This window comes from Hippopotamus amphibius, chromosome 7, assembly GCF_030028045.1.
Source record: "Hippopotamus amphibius kiboko isolate mHipAmp2 chromosome 7, mHipAmp2.hap2, whole genome shotgun sequence".
Classification (NCBI taxonomy): domain Eukaryota; kingdom Metazoa; phylum Chordata; class Mammalia; order Artiodactyla; family Hippopotamidae; genus Hippopotamus; species Hippopotamus amphibius.
In genome coordinates, this window is record NC_080192.1 from 139730223 (window position 1) to 139751838 (window position 21616).

The following is a 21616-nucleotide window of genomic DNA, read 5'->3' on the forward strand; positions in this document are numbered from 1 at the left end:
TTTTTATAATAATAAAACATCTTGCATGTTTATTTTAGATCCTGCATGCTTTAACAGCACCCTTATGATTAAAGGTTAAACCTTAAGGTTAGGGACAAAAACCTTAATCTTCAAAGATGGCATCCATATAACTACACTGACGTTGTTCGTAAATATTAAGTAGATTAATAAAATCTTAGTTTTTAAAAAGATTATTCTCTAGGTCAATTCTCTAATTTACTGAACTAGGAAACTCAAACCTAGCAGGGACAATGACTTGTCTGAGGTCCCATAGTTAGATAATTAGGTAGAAAGTGGAATTTACTGATACTGCGTGGTACGCAAGGTACCTTAATTATTTTATCTCATTTCATGTTTCTTAAATTAATTTTGTTTTTATCAAAGTTATACTTGCATATAGTTGAAATTGTTCAGCAGTTTTACAAAGCGTATTAGGAAAAAATATCCTCATTCCCAGCTCCCAGATACCCAATTTTAACTCTCTTAATTGATTCTTTTTGTGTCCACGTCTTTGACTCTAAAAGATGATGTTGATATTTGTACCTTTTAGCATTTCTTAGTTCTTGTATTTTAGTTTAAATTCATCTTGTAGTAGCTTCCTAAGGTGCAACAAGTAAGACTTTTTAAAAATTAGATTTCCAAAATGGTTTTACTCTCATACTTAGTTGAAAGCATGTTTGGATATCAAATTCTAGGTTGGAAATTATTTTTTAAAATATCAAAGATATCATTCACTTTGTTTTAAATTCCAATAATATTGAAGAAAAAACTGAAATTCTGATACTTGTACCATTTTTTGAAGCCCGTTTTTTTTTTTTTTTTTTTCCTGAATGGAAACTTACTCTAATCTTTTTGATCAGTTCTGAAGTCTCAGAAGATGTACCTTGGGGAAGCCCTTTGGGTCTATTTTCATCTATTATGCTGAGTGTGTGGTGGGCCTTATCGATAAGAAAATTCTTATCAGTCCTGAGAATATTTCTTAATTTGTTCTTTGGGCAATTTCTTCACCTCTGTTTGTCTGATCTCTCTATCTCCAGGTCCTGTTATTCAATTGCTGGCACATTTGCATTTAGCCTTTACTCTTCTCATCTTCATATTCTATTTTCCATCCTTTTGACATTTTGCTCTAATTATTTGTAAATTTCTTCTCATTATTATCTAACCCTCCTTTTGATATTTTTTATTTCTGCTATCATGCTTTTAAGTTTCAAAGCTTTGTTTAAGTATCCCAAAATTACTTTTCAGAGAAACCTATCATCATTTCATGACTACAGCATTTTTTTCTTATTTCTCTGGTGATAGTAATCTCATCTTGTTTCATGTTTTCTCTGCCCTGAAAAGAGCCATAGATTCTGTTTTCTCTAAATTACTAATTTTTTTTTTTTCATTTGATTTCCTCTCCACTTAATATTAGAAGAAAACTCTAGTGATCCTTGGTTGTCTGTTACTATTTAAGATGAGGGCACTGAAAAACAGAATGGAAGCTGTGTGATGGTTTATCTGACTATGGTCGTGTGCTGCCTTTCTCAGCTGGGAGTTGCCTGAGGGATAGATTCCAGAGTTTGGCTTTGTTTCCGGCCTGTTAGAACTTTCTCAGGGCTGGAGCAGCCTCCTGTGTTGTGTTTGTCAAAAGCATTTAAAGACATATACAAGCTGCAGTCTCCTGGACAAACGGTAACTATTAGGGCAAACAGAAGACAGACCAAATCCTAGAAACAAAAAGGATGGGAAAGAAATATATTGGAGGAAAAAAGCTTTGAAAAACTTCCACATATACTGGAGTGTATAGAATGTCATGTGGGTGCTCAGGACTAGACACACGCTAAGACCTGAGAAGACCCCAGGCTTTCACATCTGCCTGATGTTTAGGCTGTAAGTAAGCAGGAGATGAACATTAAGGCAGAGTTGTAAACAGATTGGCTAAGCGTAAAAGAAATTCCCCAACTCAAAGTCAGTCTGCAAGGACCAGGAGAATAGTGTTTTTCTTTCTTTTCTTTTCTTTTTCTTAGGTGAAAGTTCATCCAGAGATTTAAGAAAATTCCTGTCCAATCACTACCTGACCACTAAGCTAACAGAACAGAAACTTCAATGACAACACATAACAGAGAACACAGTCATTATAAAAATAGTCTAGACAAGTCCCTTAGCAAACAAATGACAACATACAGTGATCAACAACAACAACAACACCACCACTCTGGGGAAAGGTGAGAGAATCAGATTTCCATAGTCACTGCATTATAATATTCCACTTGTCTAATTTTCAGCAAAAAGATATGAGGCCTGGGGAGAAAGAAGAGACTATTGGCTTATTCCTCGGGGCGGGGGAGAAGGGGGTGTGAAATTAATAGAAACTGCCTGTAAAGAAGTCCAAATATTGGATATACTAGACAAAGACTTTCAATCAACTTTCTTAAATGTGCTCAAAAAGCTAAAGAAAATCAACAAAAAAGAATTAAAGAGAAAAAGGATAACAATTTATCACCAAATAAATATCAATAAAGGCATAAAAATTGTAAAAAAAAGGAACCAAGTAGAAATTCTGAATCTGAAAATACAATCAGTGGGAACATTATGTAAAGAAATAAGGGTGGCATAGACGGTACCTTTAGAGAAAATGTGAGAGGTGGGTTTTGGAGACAGAAGCAACAGTCAGATCATAGTGGATAAAGGGGGGTTAGAAAAGACCCTGATGTTATTTTTCTTAATGAAATACAAAGTGCTTCAATAAAATACATATACCTTTAAGGTGTTATTAGGACCTCTGGTTTCTCTTTGCAATGCAGTGAGCTGGAAAGAGCTTTGTTCTTAACCTAATAAGAATAAAAGCCTGACAAATGATAAATTCAAGACTTTAAACTTCCTTGGTAACAGGAAAACTAATCAGTCTGAAATCTCAGAATAGAAAGTCTGGCCTTCAGCAAAAGACAAAATGTAAGTATTTGCCTACCTGAGGAAGATGCAACTGGGCACCGTAAGAATTCAGCTAGATTTATTCACAAATTGGTAGATACTGTTTATACCCTGGTGATGGAGTGTGGGGTCCCTGGAATCCACAGATGTAGGGTGTTTCACCCATTCACGGACTCTTCCCCATGGACCTCATGAGGCACTCTCGGAAGAGATTGGTGAGGATCCTGAAAAAGCTTCCTTCATGGAATAGATCCGGGAGAGTAAAACAGCCGGCACTGTGGGAGCAGCGGAAGGCCTCACCCAGAGTCTTTCTCACATCTGTTCCACGGGAAAATAAAAGGCCTTCCTGTGGGAGAAAGGTCAGCAAACACTGTTGTCCTGACAGCACTGGTGAAAACACATTATAGGTGGTGGAGGGTACGGATAAAACACCAGCCTTGGGGAAAGTCAGAAACGCATGCTGACTCCAGGTTTGCTACTAACCCCACTACTTTCCACTAGATTATTCTCTTGTTCTGCACTACAGACAGACTTTCTTCATGTGTCAGGAAATATGTCTACAGGTATTCTCTTCTCCATGATTCTGGGGTCAAGGTCCCTTCTCCTCTTCTTCAGGCCTTGCAAATTGAAAAATACTGGATATAAACTCCATGTGGCCTAAGTTGGTGACAAGCCCACTTCTGGGTCAATGTCTTTGGTCATAGAGGGACATGGTTCATTACCCAGAATCACATGATTTTTGTAAAGAAGAGCAGTTCCTTAAAGAAGGGAGGATTTTGAGTTCCAGAGAGACAAAAATAGTAAATGTCTAGTTCGGGCTCTCTGGAAGGAGGTGGGCATTGGGAAGAATTGATTGTAGTTTCTTGGCTCTAGCCAAACAGGCCAGAGCTTAGGACCAGATTCTAATCCCAGTGTGGCTTTGCACCAAGCTGACCTCCAGTATGACAGATGGAGGGGGGGTGTCAGAGTTCATCATGCTACTAAGACATAGGAACACAACACACTCCCAGACTCTACTCAGTGGAGAGATAGGGCTTCTGCTCTGCGGAAGTGTCCTGACAGTGAGCAGGGGGAAGCACAGGCTTCCAAGTGCTCAAACTGGGGTGACCTCTCTGCCGTCCAAATTCATACTCCTTCTCACCTGAAAGTCTCTTAGAGCCTTTATTTCTTTCTGCAATGAATTAACCAATATGTTCACACTTTAGCTCCCTTAGTAAGCTGTACTTTCTAAGGGGTCAATTTTCATTTATATATCACCTCCTAGCCTCTAATTAGGCTTTAAACACAGAATTGTACTTGCAGATGGAATGAATGAGAAAATGAGACATCTTTTCTCAGATTCTCATTGGTTTTTGGTGAAATCACGTGTTTTCTCTTCATTGAACTATTGTTTAGTGATTGCTACTCAGTGGTACCTGCCACACAGGAGGACCCGAGTACTCGTGAGCTGAGTGAATATATAAAGAAAAAAAAAAAAAATAGTGGGTTCACTAAGCCATCCAGAACTGACAGTGGGACTGATACAGTTCCCAAGTGTTATCTCACAGCTTCTGGCTTTGCCTAACTTCTCCTGAATGATGTATATATCAAATAAATAAGGCAGAACAGTTGATGACCCAGGCATCAGTCAAGCCTGGGTTCTAGTCACGTGATAAATCCATTTACTTCCAGCCACAGACCCCCTCTTGTCTCTACTTAAGAATTTATGGCTTTAATATTTGAATCTTTGGGGAAAGAACCATAAAGAAAAATATAAGGTATAAAAAAATCTGTTTCCTGGTTCCTAACCTTATACATATGCTTTTAATTACAAGAAAGCCATTCAGTAAAGAATTTCCAAGTGCCTTGCTACCATTGCAGATGGTGTAGAAAAGTTGAATTACATTGTCAACAAGAAACAGAACCAGTGGCCTGAATATCCGGTCTCCCATCTTCTCTAGCACCTCCCATTTATACATAATGCCTTGTGACTTAAAAGAAATTTTCAAAAATTCATAAATACGTAGCATAATGTCATAGTGTGGGAAACCAGTTATTGCCTTTTATCTAAGCAGAAAGGCATTTAAAGTTCTTGAGAATTCCAACTTTTTGAAAAGCCTGAGGCAAAGTTAGCATTTCAATAAAATCAGAACAAATGTACAAAAGATCTATGTACTTGGGTTGAGAAAGAGCCGCACTCAATATTTTAAAGGAAGGAGTAAAATCTCAGTAAGAAGTTGAAGCAGGAAGCAGATTCAGCACTCATGGATGTTTAATTAAGCAAGTCTTCATGCAACAGATCAGACCTATGAACTGTTTAAACGACAAATTATACTTATGTGCCTGCTGATCTTTTGTTCCTAAGTATTGAGGTCTCAGGAATGCAGTGCTCACAGGGAAAGGTGTTTGAATGCTGCATAGATCACGGGATAGTGGATGTGTACTGACTCACCCCACCTGCTGCCATTCAAAAGCAACGCTGGACCAGAGCATCCAGGCTCTTTGCAGTGGACGGAGGAGAAAGGTAACTAACTAATCTTCCCCTGGTTAGGTGCTGGGCATTGTAAGCATTGCCTTATCTGTGTTATTGAAATGGATTTTCATGAGTGAAGGCAAGGGAGAAGGGAACTGACAAATTGTGAGCACCTAATGTGTGCTAAATCTTGAATCATGTATCTAACTTCATAAATACAGAAATCCTGGATGATAGTTTTTTTTTATCAGCTATACTTACACTCGAGGAAACTGAGTCTCAGGGCAATGAGGTCTCATCTTTGGCTCCTACAGATGACAAAGCTAAAATTTAATTCCAAGTCTGTCTCTAAAGCCATTACTCCTTCTATTCATGTTTCATCCATTTACTGGGAAAAGCAGACTATGTCCTGTGCTGAGGATTCAGAGATAAATGTGGCAAAGCACCTGCCCCTGGGGCATTCACGTTGTAGCAAGAAATCCAATACTTGAATAGTGTGCTACATGCTCCAACTACATAGCTGTTTGTCATCAACTCAGAGTGAATCTTTTAGAGTCATTCAAAATTCTCTCTATTGGGGCAAAATAGAAGTCAAGTAAAATCAAATTTCGAAAATTGAGGATTTATGGTAAGAGAGAGACTCCTGCTATCTAGAAGAATATTTCTTAATCATGTTACTAAAGAAGATTGCTTGCCTGTTTTCTCACTAGATTTGTGGTCTTAGGATGGTCCTTATTTACCCAAGTTTCCATAGTACCTTCCAAGGGTGTGTACACATCCCAGGGATAAATGCATATTTGTTTATGAAATCAATGAATAAAAGAATAAACGAATGACAATCTTCAAACTTGCCTATGTGACCAATAGGGCCATATTCAGAGAAGATGAAGTTTACAATGTGGTTAGGAAGGCTGGTCTGGTGGTAGCTAAGTGTCTGCAAAGGATGGGCAGTGGCTGAAAGCTGGAAGACTGATGAATAGAGTTGTAGACGGATTAAAGGATTGAGAAATAGGCAGTAATGCTTAAAGGCTGTATTTTTTATTATTTATTTATTTATTTATTTTGGCTGTGTTGGGTCTTCGTAGCTGCTCACAGGCTTTCTCTAGTTGTGGCTAACGGGGGCCACGCTTCATTGCAGTGTGCAGTTTTCTCATTGTAGTGACTTCTCTTGTTGTGGAGCATGGGCTCTAGGCACAGGGTCTTCAGTAGTTGTGGCACACAGGCTCAGTAGTTATGGCCCACAGGCTTAGTTGCTCTGCAGCATGTGGGATCTTCCAGGCCCAGGGATTGAACCCTTGTCCCCTGCATTGGCAGGCAGATTCTTAACCACTGTGCCACCAGGGAATCCCTTAAAGGCTATATTTTTTAAAATGGAAAATGAGTAGGCATTTCAAAGCAAAATTGAGATATATATTTTTATGGTATCTCCACCAGGAGGTGCCTTGGAGAAGAGGAAAACTGAACTAAGAAAGAGTTCCTATTATGTACTTGCAGTTGGCTCTTTAATATTTGATCTCATTGGATAATCATCACAAAACATAAGTGAGTGTATATCTCTAAATTTTAGTAAAGGAAACAGGCCGAGAAAGTATAAATAATCTAATCTCCCTATGATAACTTGGGGAGCTAAGATGTGAAGTAAGTTCTGATGATTCCAAAATTGATGTTTTTTCCACTAATTCATATCGCATTTCTCATCAAAATGAAGGAAGAAGAGGTAAAAGCTGAATTCTGGAATTGGAAAACAATAGAGTATATAGAACTTTGGAAATGTGCTTGCTGACTCAGAGTGACATAGAGGTACAGCTAAGAATCAAATTAAATGCAGTTCTTGACGAGCTCACCATACTCTGAAGTAATAAGCATGATGTATTTATTTTCCATTTCCTTTCTGTGGCTAGAGATTCAAAGGATAAAGTCATTAAAAATCTTTCAGATGTTTGCTTTTTCTGGTGAAATGAGAGTGTGCTGGGTCTGGAAAGAGAATGTTCTAACGAACAGGACTTATTTACCCTTGATGAATATAATAAGAATCAATCCAGTCCCTCTTCTGTATGCAAGGATCTTCCAGTGGTTCAAAGGTGTATATTTGTTCTGCAAATGAACTGAAGCTCTGTCTGCCATGAACAGACTAAGCCGAGAGTACATTAACTTTACATTATAAAAACAGCTTCGTGTCCGCTAAGAGTGCTCCTCCTATTTCTAGCTGATGGTAGCTGGATTTTCATGCAGAAGGAAGAAGCAAGTTTCAGGTCAGCAAGGAACATGCTTAGCCACCAAGAGGATGCTGGACAGTCTCAGGGGGGTTGGCCTAATTTTGCGGCCTTTGCTAGTATGGGCGGAGGACCAGAGGGATAGTCATTTCTTCTCCTAAGTTGTTCTATTGGCTACAAGACATCAGGAAGAAGTGCCTTTCTTTCCCAAGGGCCCACCTGTCCCCTTAGCATCCTTGGCTCTGATCTGCATGGGCAAGGTCCAGCCTTCACATCCAAGGCTGCAGTCACCTTGTGTAAATTCAGGGTCATGGCTACAGAACTTCTGTCCTCATTCTTTTTCAGGTGTAACTCCTGCACCTAGACAGGACAAATACACATCATCTGGAGTTTTACAGCTCATAGCTGCCTGGTTTGCATCTGTACCACATAAGACCTTAGATAATGCAATGACATCTGGCCTAAAGGTGGCCAGGGACCCATGGGATGGAGTCATTATTTGGGGGCATTCCGACTGCTGCTAACGTAGCCCAGATGACACCAGGAAAGAAGTGATAAACAATGATACCCCAAAACTACTCTTGAGCTGCTGCTACTCAATTGATGCTTATTGATGTTACAGAGGAAGTGTCCTGGGGTCCATATGTTCAGATTCTAATCATAAAGTGATGCTTTCCTCCAAAGAGAGGTTTAAAATGTCCCTCCCACTGCTCCAAGTCACAGAACGGCTGCTCCTGCAGAGAAAATGAAGACTTCAGTTTAGACAGAGAGCGAGCTGCTGCTTTAACACAGACTCAGGAAGCAAGATGCAGAGCAAAGCTTAGACATCCACCCATACACTGGGGACTTCAAGACCATGCTATGAGCAAATACTGAAGCAAAACTAGAACCCAGTTGTATCCCTGAAGTCGGAAGCTTATGCTCCACTGCAGATCAGACCACTTGCAGCAAGAGCAGGGAAACCATCCTGCCAGAAGAGACACAGAACCACAAACAGAAAGAGAACTAGCACCCCAGCCTCAAGGGTTTGGAGTTCTTACAGGTATGAGTCAAGAGATGCTGGAGAATGAGCTCCTACCCTACGCTGTGCAGCATCTATAAGTGTGTGTGGTTAATGGTATCTAACCACCTTCACACAGTCTGAGCATCTTCGTAAAAATTCTAGTTTAAAAATATAAAAACTAAAATTTCAGCAGGAATCCTTCTGGGAGCTGTTATTTACAGATGATTGTGCTGGATGCCTGTCTCAGCATCAGCAGACAAGCAGCAAGCACCCCCTGCAATGCTGACAGGTACAGGGATACGCACACTGCAACCGATGTTCTGCAAGTGTCCCAGGCGGAACACCTCTGTCCTTCTCAACGATGAAAGAAAACAGCAAACTCTGGAGCATATAGCTGGGCCTCCCTCAACACCCAGTGCAAAGGACTAGGTGGCTGTGGTAAAGCTATCACATATCTAATCAGGTAAATCATCCAGAAATATACGTTCTCTAAAAGACATTAAACAGTGTTGGAAATGGTGTTTTTAGCAGAAGGGAAAACGAAAGAGAAAGAAGAAGAGAGAGTGTGCTCTAGTAGCATGGAGCCGTCATTTTATTTTTGTAGATTGAAGCTGATGGCCTGCTGATGTTGGTGACACAGCACCCCCTTGTCAGATTTCTTCTATTCCATATTCCTGAGGTCTCCCTTCGCCTGCACGCTGCTCAGTCATCCTGGTTGTGCTGTGTTGATCCGCATTTACAGGATGAAATTCACCCTCATTGACCATTTCCTTGTTAAGCCAAATCTGGGATTATGTCCGAGGATCCACTGGTTGCCAATAGAGTTGACGTGATCTGTGAAGTAGTGTATATGAGAGTGGGGATATGGGAGGTAACACAAAACTTTGAGCCAGATCTCCAAGTTTTCCAGTTCTTCCCTGCCTGAACAGTTGGCTTATCTTCAAAGCTGAAATAATATCAGTACTGCAGAGTTGGTCTAAGGGTCAGAGGACATGATTGTGAACAGGTATGAAGTCCCTCACATATAGATAGATCCTTTTCACACAGTTGATACTTAAATATATTCTTCTCATCCTCTGTAGTAAGTATCATTGTATAACTCATTAAATATGCAGATAGTTTTGATTAGTACCATCATATTCTTACTTCTCAGCCATCCTATGAGGTAGGCAAGAGAGCCCGACTTTACAGTCCCTCAGCTTGGAATTGGGACATTGAGATCCTCTTACTGAATGTAGCCTGAGATACTCAGCTTACACTGAGGAACTGGACCCTAAGCCCTTACTCTGCTCTTTGTAGCAGGCACCCCATTGGTTGGGAGATTATCTTGGGTTAGCATGATTTGAGTTGGATCATTGCCTTCAGGTTTTGACTTCATTGTGCTGTTTTAAGAGAGTCTACTCCATTCTCTTCCAGTAAAGTGCCCCTCTTCTTAGGCAATCCCTACCATACAATCCTAGGCTATTCTTCAAAGCACTTGTCACTTTCTTTCATCCTCTCACCAGACTGTAAAATCTATAAGCGCACCATTTAGCCCTAAGCCTGGCACTCAACTGGTGTGAAAAAATGTATATTTTATAAGTTAAACAGAAAGTAGCTAATATAATTTTTGAGGACACCTGTATTAATTAAGTCTATTTCCATGTAAAATGCTGGAAATCCTCTTAATGAGTCCAGAACTTCACTGGGCATTTTTCCATTTTATAACATCAAATCAGCCAGAAGCAGGAAGGCTTAAGAAGGTCATACTAACAGGCACAAAATAGTTCACAGCTGGCGACCACCAGGTGCTCACTGAGCCCCACTGGACTCAGCCTCCTCTGTAGAATGAAGGCAGTGACCGCTTCATACAGTGTACCAGGAACCCGGATGCAGAAGTAGACATGAATGCACATACACACAGCCTTCCTGTGCTTGAGTTTGGTGGCAGAGATTTCCAGGATGGGATAGGGAAGGAAGGAAGGGGTGGTCTGATGTCCACAAAGAACTTATTTTCATTGAGGAAAGAAAACTACCCCCTCCAACAACCCTGAAATAGTGAATGCACTTTACCATCCAGGGATGCTTTAGCATTGCACTTGGTACCATGAATTCCAGCCCCTCGTGGGGAATGTGTAAGTCTGTCTGAGCTTTCAGCTCAAGTCCAGGCTTCAATCCCATAATCAGCCTTGGGACAGGTTATCCTCTTGGAGCATTTCTGCAGAAAAAAAAAAAAAAGAGCAAGGAAAGGAAAGAAAACTCGTGATTTAGGAAAAATCTTAGAATGACACTGAGAAGACCAAGTAATGAAATCATATGAGGACAGAAGAGACTCCGAAAGAGAAAATAAGAATCAGTAGTTAGGCACCAAACAGGGACAGAAGTGCAGAAGATAGAGTAGGGGGCAGAGAGAGAGAGAGAGAAACAGCCTGTTTGCCGAGAACAGCTCATCAACACATGTTACTCCTCTTTATGTGTTGGTAAGAGTCTGGTGCACAGGTGACCACTGGGTTAAACGAATCGATAGAGTGACATGGGAAGTGCTTAACTCAGAGCCTAAGGTACACAGAGGGTAAACAGACAATAAAGTGAGTCACTCCCCACTTCCTGCAGCTCTAATGTGAAAACTTCATGATCAACACCTGGGAGGAACACTTCTGAGTTTTGACCACCCTCTGAGTGGGGTCAGATTCCAAGTTGCCCTATGTTATGTACTTTAAATGTATAGTCACAGCTCTCTAGAGCCGTGCTAGGGTGACCCTCCACCTGTGCCTTGTGGCTTCAAAGATAAATATACAGAGATGCTAATTTCTCACTGCAGTGTTTTCTATAAACAGCTAATAAATTGTGAAGAGAATCTGGTACCCACCAAGCTCTCTTATGACAAAGATAACATTATCACTGCTTATCACTGCTTTTGCTGCCTGAGGGAAGCCCTTCAAGGGATGTTTTCCATCTGGGTTCAAAATAACAATTAAACCTCCAATATATTTCATGTTTCGGTAGCCTCTGAGATCAAATATAGTCCTCTGCACCTTAATATTAAAAATTGTGATCTAAGTCACAACCTATTTTCTGGAGAAATTCCCAAATGTTTTGCAGAGTTCCTTACCACCAAATTCTTGTGGGTCTCAGAGAGATGAATGTGGGACCAGGGCAAGGATGTCATCTGCTTGTTTGATGCTCTGGACTAGACACATCCAGGTGATGCTCAAGATAAAACCTCCCACTGACCCACAACTAGTGGTGGAACCATGCATCTAATGCAGTCTCAGGTAATGGAATCTGACACCTGATGCAAAAAAAAAAAAAAAAATAGTAAAGTTAAAAATACATAGACGTGTATCACCCCCTGAGTTTCCAGTTCTGGGGTTTCTCTCCCTGTAAATTCTACCACTGGTATTACTGAGCCACTGGTATTATTGTCTCCATTCTGCTGACAGATGGAGTCCATAAGCCCTGGATAATCCAAGTCCCAAAGCTTCTTAAGGGGAGAGGGTAACATTCCCTTTTCCCATGAGACCCCTCGGTCAGATGTGCCCCAGACCAAAACTGCCTCAGCTCCAAGTTGCATGATTCTTTCAGTTCATGCTGCCAAGATACCTGGGTCAAAATATATTTATCTAATCATCTATTCTTTGCCAGATATAAGTTCTCCTTTCCAAGGATTTATAAATGTCACAGAACCAACCAGCCCAGCATATTCACTTTCCACCCTCGAACCTCAGGTTCCTTTTATTCTCTGAGGTGTCTCAGCCTCTAACTAAATACAGTGATGAAATTAATTCTCTGAAGAGGAATGAAACCACCACATTTACTTTAATCCTCCTGAAAAGCCTGAGCTCCATGGCTCCTATGCAATCAAAATGGACTTCTAAGGTTGTGCTTCTTTTGACACTCATAAAAATCTCTTAAATAATTGTTTTTATTCTCGTCTTATACAGGAGAAAATGCTCCACAGTTATACAGCTAGGACATATCACAGCTTGCGTCCAGTCCTGACTTATCAGATTCATAGTGTGTGCTTCTGTTGCTACCATTGATTCACACGTTAACATGAAATTGCCTGTTAATTGTTCCACAGCTGATCGTTGCACCACTAGCTAGATTGTGAGATTCTGAAAGACAAGTCCACACCTGTACTTCTTTTCTGTCTCAGTACAAAAACCCAGCAGATGATTGACTACAGAATGCTCAAGAAAAAGTAATATTAGCTTGAATTGAATTGAGTCACCTCAAGTAGGGTACAATTACATTTATGTTCCTCATTGATGAAGCTATTAATAACCTTAACCCCTGTGCAAACCACACTTAGCTGTAATAGATATGCCCCTCATACTGAAACCACATGATCACTGAGTTTGAAAAACTACCATTGATGACGGCAATGATTGCAACCTCTGAAGCTATCTATCGCTTCCTCTCACAATTTTCAGAGATCGTAAAAGGTAGTGAAACAAAACATGGCTTAGGAGTCTAAGAAATGTGGGTTAAAATCCTCTCTCTATTGTATAGGCCTGCCTAAACATTGGCAAGTTGCATAAGGTCTTTGGACCTCTGTCTTGAAATCTGTAAAACTGGTTACAAGGTCATTGTGCAATTTTAATGTGATACAATATGTTGACCTGTAGGGTAAACCTTCAAGCTACAACATTTCACTCCTAAACTTGTCTCTCTTCCATCCTATTTCTAGTAGCAAGTGGACTCAATGTACTAAGGAAAACAACCAAACCAGGCTTTTAACTGATTGGATTGTATCTCAGACTTTTTCTCTAATCCTGTAGAGTCACTTCTGCAGAAAGGGATACAATGTTCTAGCAAGAGCCAAAACATCTGGCTTTTGATAAGGACTTGCTGCTGCTCCTGCTGCTACAGCCACCATGATATAAAAGAACATAGCACGTGTATAGTCGATACACTGGGGGGTCCCCGTGAGTGCCTGTGGGAAAGTGAAATAGCCTGTGGATATTCTGGAGAAGTTCCTAGACAAACACGAAGGACTGAATTCTAGGACTGAATGCTGGGTCATACAGAACGTAAAATCCAGGAGGGACTGAATTTTCCTTACTTTCAGCAGGAGGAGAAAATAATATGAATGACTCTATTGGGCCAATATCATCATCTTATTTTTGTTCTCTATAACTGCTAGTATTGTAATCTCCACTCTTCCACGTCATCTTCATCAAGGACCATTTTTATCCTGACTACATTTATAAGACAACAAAGTGCATAATATACTTAGGCTATCATTTTTACTTCGAAAATGACAAATTCTTCCAAAATTGGTATCTCTTTGTTAAAGTGATGGCTGGATAACAGTTCCTGAATCACTGTTTCCAAAGCTCCCATGGAAATAATAAAAAATAATCATCAACATAGAAACATTACTCTATGATCTGCTGGATCCTAGAAAGAATTTTTTCTTTAACTGATACTTAATAGCTATATACTGGCAGGTCCCTTTGAAAATTCATAAGTCATGAAAACTCCCTGAAAAGCTGTGCCTCCACACCTACGCACACAACCTCTGGGCCCAGGTCAAGCACTGACCTCAGATCCAAATTAAAAAGACTTCAGGTGCCTGAACTAAGACCCAAAGGCCAAAGAGGGGATATTAGGAAGGAAACAGAGAGTCAAAGTGCCCCCTCATACTCTGCACTGTCCCTTCAGAACGTGCTTAACTGGTCAATGGCCATAAAATCACACCTGTGTACTATACAGCGGGGCTGGGATTTCACCACTGCATCCTCTATCTAGAATCATGAAATCTTAACATTCTGCCCTATGAAATTTGCTAATTTTTATGTACAACTGTAGGAAAGAGCCATTAAAATGCAATATAGTTGAATATTCAAACATAAAAGTTATTTACAAACGTTTAGTGAAATATTGGTTTGTAAAACTATACATACATACAGGCATAGTGATTGTACTTGGGGAGAAAGGTTCAATATTGGGTATCTCTGATGAGGTTATGAGTTCTAGTTTTCCTAGTTTCTTCTATAGTTTTTATCCTATAATGGCATTTTCTGTGTTATGCCTATCTTGTTCACAGAAGCCAAAACTAATTTTTAATATTTTATAGGGTCTGACTGAAATGCAATACCAAATTACAATCTTTATTAAAAACAAAAATAGCAAAAATGACCTCAGAAACTCGAATCAACATTTTGTGGAATACATGTCTTAAACTAATACTAAACTCCATACTTAAGAGTGAGTCACTGCAGGCATTTTAATTTAAATCAGAAAATCGATTTAGATGGCTGCCCCATTTCTAGCCAACACGGTGAGACCTGAAACATCAAACAAACAGATCCACTAGAACAGGATGCAAATTAACAATATCTGCAGATGACATGACAGGCCACCTTCCCCAAAGAGAAAAGTATTAGCTCTACACTATTAAAACTAACAATAGCATTTAGAAAACACAGGATAGTGTAAAATTACAAATTACAACCACCCATAAGCAACTCACAATCTTAAAATAACTGTGGTTAAATTTATCTTTTTGTTTTATATCTTTACAAATGACTTGCTTATAAAATTAACAATTTGGTATCATATAGTATAGGATACACACATTTTCAGTTTTGTATTCTACATTTTATCACTTATTCTGTCAAAAGCACATTTTCATGTCATTAAATACTTCTTAGAAATATGACCAAAGCAAATATTCCATTAATGTATTTGTCATATTGATATACTGTTTTGATATATTAATGTAATGAAAATGTAATTTTCTTCCATTAGCTAGGTTTTAGATTTCTATCACAGTTGTGTAGATTTGTAATTTATGCATCTAGAGTTGAGTCTATCAAACAGTTAACACTAAAAATTATTTTAAGTTGAATTCTGATTTCATCATGCCTCTTTGCAGCTTTATGGCTTTGTAAGTATGTTCTCTATTTTATGTCTCTATATCTAATGAAAATATTCCTAAAGATGGGACAGAAAATGTTTTTATCAAAAACCCCACTGAAGACGATAATCCGTTCAATAAAGTAAGAAGAAAAAATATGCATGTGAAAAAGAATGAACTTTTATTATACAACAAAAATCACTCTTGTAGACAATATATTGAGTGAAAAATGCTATGTTTTTTTCCATTTACAAGTTCAAGGGCAGACAAAACTGTCCTGTGGTGATAAAGGTTAAAAGAATGGTTTCCTTTTAGAGTGTGGTAATACCTGGCAGGTGGCAAAGGGAGAATTTGGGGTTCTATGTAATGTTTTACATTTTGTGAGTGATGGTTGGTTGCGTGGAGGTGTTTAAGCAAAAAAAAAAGAAAAGAAAAGAAAAAGCAATAAAATAAAAATGCATTGTTTTGTGCACTTTACTGTGTGCTATAGTTGTGATGAAAAGTTAAACAGCAAATATGCTGCATCCGGCATTTAGAATTGCACATTGGAAGAAGCAAATATACCTAGTATTACACAATGCAAATATAACACTTATTTTTGACTTTGAGCAATTGCATAAGCCATGATCACTAAAATATGTACATAGGTCATTGTAGTCTGTGTCACCCACCCCATGTCCTGAGAATTTTTAACTATCAATTAATAAACTAATAAATACTTTTGATAAATTACTTGTGATGAGAAGACAAGTGGTCCAGGGGAATTGATGTGAAACTTCCTGTTTACCACAGTACTTTGAAGGCTGCCAGGTGTCACACCAGCAGGCATAGAAAGATCAGTTATTAAAATAGGATTTAATTTATTTTGCACATTTTAGTCCTTTAGCTTAATGTTCCTGAATTTAAATCATAAACCTAAGACACTATGGAACATATCAGACAAAAGGAAAATAAGCCTGAACATTTCACTTTCTCTTAACTAATACCTATTCCTGTCCAATTATCACGCACCAAGTGTGTAGTTACCCTCAAGATCTCAAGGCCATGCTTCCTCCAATTTCCAATGAATACATATATTTATGTGCTTCTGCCATCATCCATAAGTGTTTGAACCCACTTATTACTGGGGATACAGATGAGTTTAGGCTAATAATTGGCCAAATGTGGGTGTGAGACTAGAGTTTGGGTAATGAATTCTCTCAAAGTGAGGGTGGGTTGGAATTTCTAGCTATCTACTACCAAGTCTCAAAAAGTTACCACTAAGGAAACCAAACAGCAATGTCAAGTCCAAAGAGTGAAATTAGGGCCAAAATAATGACAAACAGACAAAGGTCAGTTTGTTGAAAGCAAATAAAATTGGAATAGATGCGGATGGGAGGAAAGAAAACTGTTTAGTGTGACTGTCAAAGATGACTCTGTCACAATAATGTGTGGGTTTGCCTGGCTTTGAGGAATAAGACCAGAGCCAAGGACATGTGTACTTTACCCATAAGCACAAAGATGGTGAATATACAGGAGGAACAGGAAAAACTGGGAGACTAAAGGAAAAGGTCAAAAACATTGAAAGAGAACATTTGAACTTCAAGAAGGAGAGAAAATTGAACACAACCACGTTTGGTCAGGGTCTCCTGATCTCATCAGTCTTGACATTTTAGGCTGGATAATTCTTTTTTGTGGAGGGCTGTCCTAAGTAGAGCAGGAAGTTCAGCAGCGTCCCTGGCCTCCACCCATTAGATGCCAGAAGTACTTCCTCTGCCCTCGAGGGACAACCAAAAATATCTCTAGAAATGTCCCCCAAGGGATAAAGTCAGTTTGAGAACCCCTGGACCAAATGAAAAGTTAGTAGTAGTCATTGTATCAGAAGCTTATGTATTACATATAATTACACTTGATTAAACTATGTAGGACATTTTATACAGTTCAGTTCATAAAGTACTTTTATGCTTGTGCTTTGCAAAGATCAGGATTAAAGAATCCCTCAAAGTTTGTTTCAAATTAGGTAGACTTTTATATGAGTTGGCCCTTCTTGACCATTACATTTAAAATTCTGGTGTTTATAGAGAATGTCTATGTAAGCCGCTTCCCCCACAATGCCTTTGCCTGGCTTGGTTAGCTCTAGAAGTCACTCATGACCGATCGATGTTGCACCAGATGCTAGTAGTAAAACCAATTGCCAAATGTGTGATGAAGGCAGTGGGCATCATAGACTCTTTTATTCAACAGGTAATTATTCAGCAGTTACAACCTGAACTTGGATTCTGAGAAAATAGTTAAAAAAGAAAGGTATGGACCTTACCCTCGTGAACTTTAGCGTCTAGTGTATCCGTTCAAATTCAGAGGCAGGAGGGAGGCTTTTGTGATGCAGGACTCTTAGAAGGCCTCCTCCAAGATGCATGAGAAACCAGTTTCTTTGTTCTTGAGGGGATATTTGTAAGTAATGACATAGGTATAAGTTTCAGGCTATTGAAGAAATGGCTATGATACAAGCTCCTCACATGGCCCCAGCTGACTTTCTGAGTCACTTGAGGAGGAAAGGAAGGAAGAGGATGGCAAACCCTGTAGATGTGGCCAGTGATAGAAACCCTGCTCTGGAGATGGAGGAGTCTGCCTTCAACAGGCAGCCCAAGCGACTCCCAAAGGGGAGTATCTGTGGAGATGGGAGAGGCTTTTATAGAGACTAGGCTACCAGTAGATCTGAAGACCATTTCTGCAGCTAAATACCTTAGAAAGTTTCTTCCAAATTTTGCATCTCTATCCACCCACATCCTTATAAGTGGAAAAGTATTTCTACAGTATCAGTAGACATGTGAGATCATAATCTCAGACGTTGTGCTTATTTTCTACTTAGTTATAAAAGCTATTTCCTGACTGCAGACAACATACTGAATTTATACTTTCTATCCGAATTTACTAGTTTGGTTTTCCACTAGAGATTTATAGACAATTAGTAAAAAAAAAAAAAAAAAAAGGACAAATTGATGATGTAGTACCAAGTTTGCAATTATTGTTCCTTTTTTTTTGGCAATGAGTAATTCCTCTGGAAAAATCCCCTTAATACTAAATCCAATTGGATTGCGGTAGGACTTTGTAGAAATGTCTGACCTGCAGGACCACAACAAAGATAATGGTATCAAGTGATGAAAAATAAAATCCCTATATCACCACCATGCATTATATTAGTGTCATTTTCCTTCTGTTCTGAGTATGCCATCAATAGCAAGGGTACCCTTGTGTAAAGGATTTTGGGGAAAAGGAACATCAACAAGTGCTTGAACTCAATGTTCAGCACACTACTCTTTCTAGTAAAAGATAAACACACATACTATGCATTTAGGAAATCCACCATGAGGGGAATTATGTTTGCTAGCCATGAAGATCTGTTTACATCACCACTGAGAAATTCTAGTTAAAGGAGCAAAGACAGAGAAATGGGCTTAGAATTTCCAGTCACTGGGAGGAAATGTTTAATGAATATTTTATAATTTCACATTTCACTGAGCCACAACACGAGTGTTTTTTACCTCTGAGAAACCTTCACTGGTCTTGAGTTTTGAAAGTTTTGAGTATGAGGTACAGCTCATGGGCTTACTCCAAGTCTGACTTCATCCCAACTGGCCTCTCTGTGGCATTGTTCCTGAAAAAGAACCTTCTAGATAGAGTTTCATCCACAAAGAAGATCTTCATAGAAGGAAACAGGTCAAAATGACCCGTTTTAGATGAAGCACACCATAGGAATTCTGCTAGAATCACAAGCCACTGACTGCTAGGGGCGGCATATTGTGATGGTTTCCATTTCAAAGAGACTTGAATCTGAACCTCCTGAACTTCTACTTTCTTCATTCATGCATGGGTTCCTTCATTTACACCAATTAGTATGTACTTAACTCCCAGGGCCTCTGTTTTCTAATCTGTAAAATGGTAATGATAATAATATCATGATCACTAGGTCATTACAGAAATACTCATGTTAATATACAATGTTTAGAAAGATTCCCGGTACAGAATAATTATATTAGTTCTTGCCATGATTAGAACATTGGACAATAAGAGATGCTTCATAAGGGCTATCTCTGTTCCCTTTGATTTCCATGACAGGTGTCTGCTACAAGGCAAGCATCTCAATAAATATTTGTGAAATAAAAGATAAAAAGCTTGACATCTTTCTGCCACAATATATATAGAAAGATGAGTTTAAAAGAGAATTTAAATAGTCTTTTACATGCAAAGGTAAGCTACCAAGAAAGTAAGGGAAATCCATCCACTAAGGCCAGGAACAAAGCCGTTTGTGTTCAGGAAGTCTCTGAAGCCACAGCCTGTCCTAGCAATGCCTTTCAGTCCCAGAAGGACTGGATTCAGTGTAATGAATGCATCTCTCTAGCCCTACGCCTAGTACAGAGGCTGAAAAGGAATAAATGTTCAAAAATCACTTGGTGAATTATCGAGGGTTGGGAGGAAGGAAGGAAGGGAGAAAGGGAGAGAGGGAGGAAGGAAGGAAGGGAGAAAGGGAGAGAGGGAGGCAGACAGAAAAAGGGAGGGAGGAAGGGAGGGAAGGAAGAAAAAAATAAAATTTTCATTTTCTTTTTCTCCTGACTCACCCTAAATTGGGTGATCAGTTTCCCGATGGGAAAGACTGGTTTTCATGGAGTTACAAATGCTGTCTCTAACAGTGCTCTCTGAAATCATTTGTGCGTATAAGGTAGTGGCTAGGCAAGAAGAGCAATGTGCAACTACAGGGCACTTTATACTTTTATTTGTCCCTGTAACAGTTAGTGTGTTATAACGGGAAGTGGAAGGAAAAGCAGGGTTTGCGATGCCCTGAAGGCTTAAGATCAAATCTCATATCGTCCTCTTATTAGCCATGTGATCTGGAGCATTTTACCTAACCTCTTTGCTTCTCGGTTTCTGTATATCTGTACAACTTGGATAACATGCAGCATGTAGGCTTGCTGCGAGAACTGAATGAGTTTTCATATAATATGTTTGAAGCACTTTGGGACAGTACCTGGCACGCAATCAACGCTCAAAACAGTTTATTTCCTCCCTAAGGGGTTTGAATTCCAGACTTCACCCACATCAACCCATCACCCTAAATATCTGAGTAACCAGAAGCTGCCACATCGCTCTCCAACCCCACCGTACATATAAAGCTGCTGAGAACATTCGAGAACCCAGAGCGCCATCCGTCTCACCATCCTAGTGAATGAAAGCCTGAGTGAGTATAAGCCAGCAGTTGGGCTTTTCTCCTTAGTCTACCTCAATCCAAACTAGAGCCCAAGGCAACTGCAGCATCCAGCTGGAATTTCTAACGTTGGAAAGATTTCCCACTGTGCTGCCTGGGTGGGTTCCCCAACCAAGCTGAAACAGGGACTTTTACAAGAGCCTCCTCCAAGGTCTGAATGACATGTTTTCCCTGGCTCTGGACTGGGGCCCTGTATTAACAGCAGAGACATTAGCAAAACACTGACCGCAGTTTTTTATTTTCCTTTCTGTGGAATGTGGCTTAGTCCTCAGGACTGATGGTGAGTTATTTCTCCTTACATAACTATTTCTTCTCTGGAGTCTATTTAGAGGGTCATAAGAAAGGTAATGCTCTCTTTGTGGTCCCCCAGGTTGGGGTGCCTATCAGAAGAAGCCCCCACAAGTAGTAAAAATTGGCTGGGGAGTCCCAACTCTGACAATATGGACTTTAACACCAAACTCTCATTCAGGCGCGCACGCGCACACACGCGCGCACACACACACACACACACACACACATCCCACCCGCACAAAAAGAGAATGAGAGAGATAATGAAAAGGAGCTTGCAGCATCAGTGACTTCTTCCAAATCTTTATCTTATTTTTTGCTGATCTGACATGTTGGTTTCCATAGCAACCTAGGGTGGCCTGAATAACACATGAAGTTCATTTCAGGGAGGTCTGCAGAGCCAAGCAGAGCATTTTTGATGAAAACTGCTTCTTGGCTCCCAGAAACTGCAGTCGCTGAGCTCCAGGAAGTGTTAGCACATGTGAACTTGGTTATAACAATACTCTTTAGCCTGGAAGAAAGAAATGTCCTGCTCCTTTTAGTTTTGAGACTCCAAAATTAGCAATAGGAGAGAAAGGTTTTACAAAGTTCATGCCATCTGTGCTTAACTTGCAATACAAAATTTCCCAAAGAACCATTCTATCCTTTAAAGCAGAGTTCA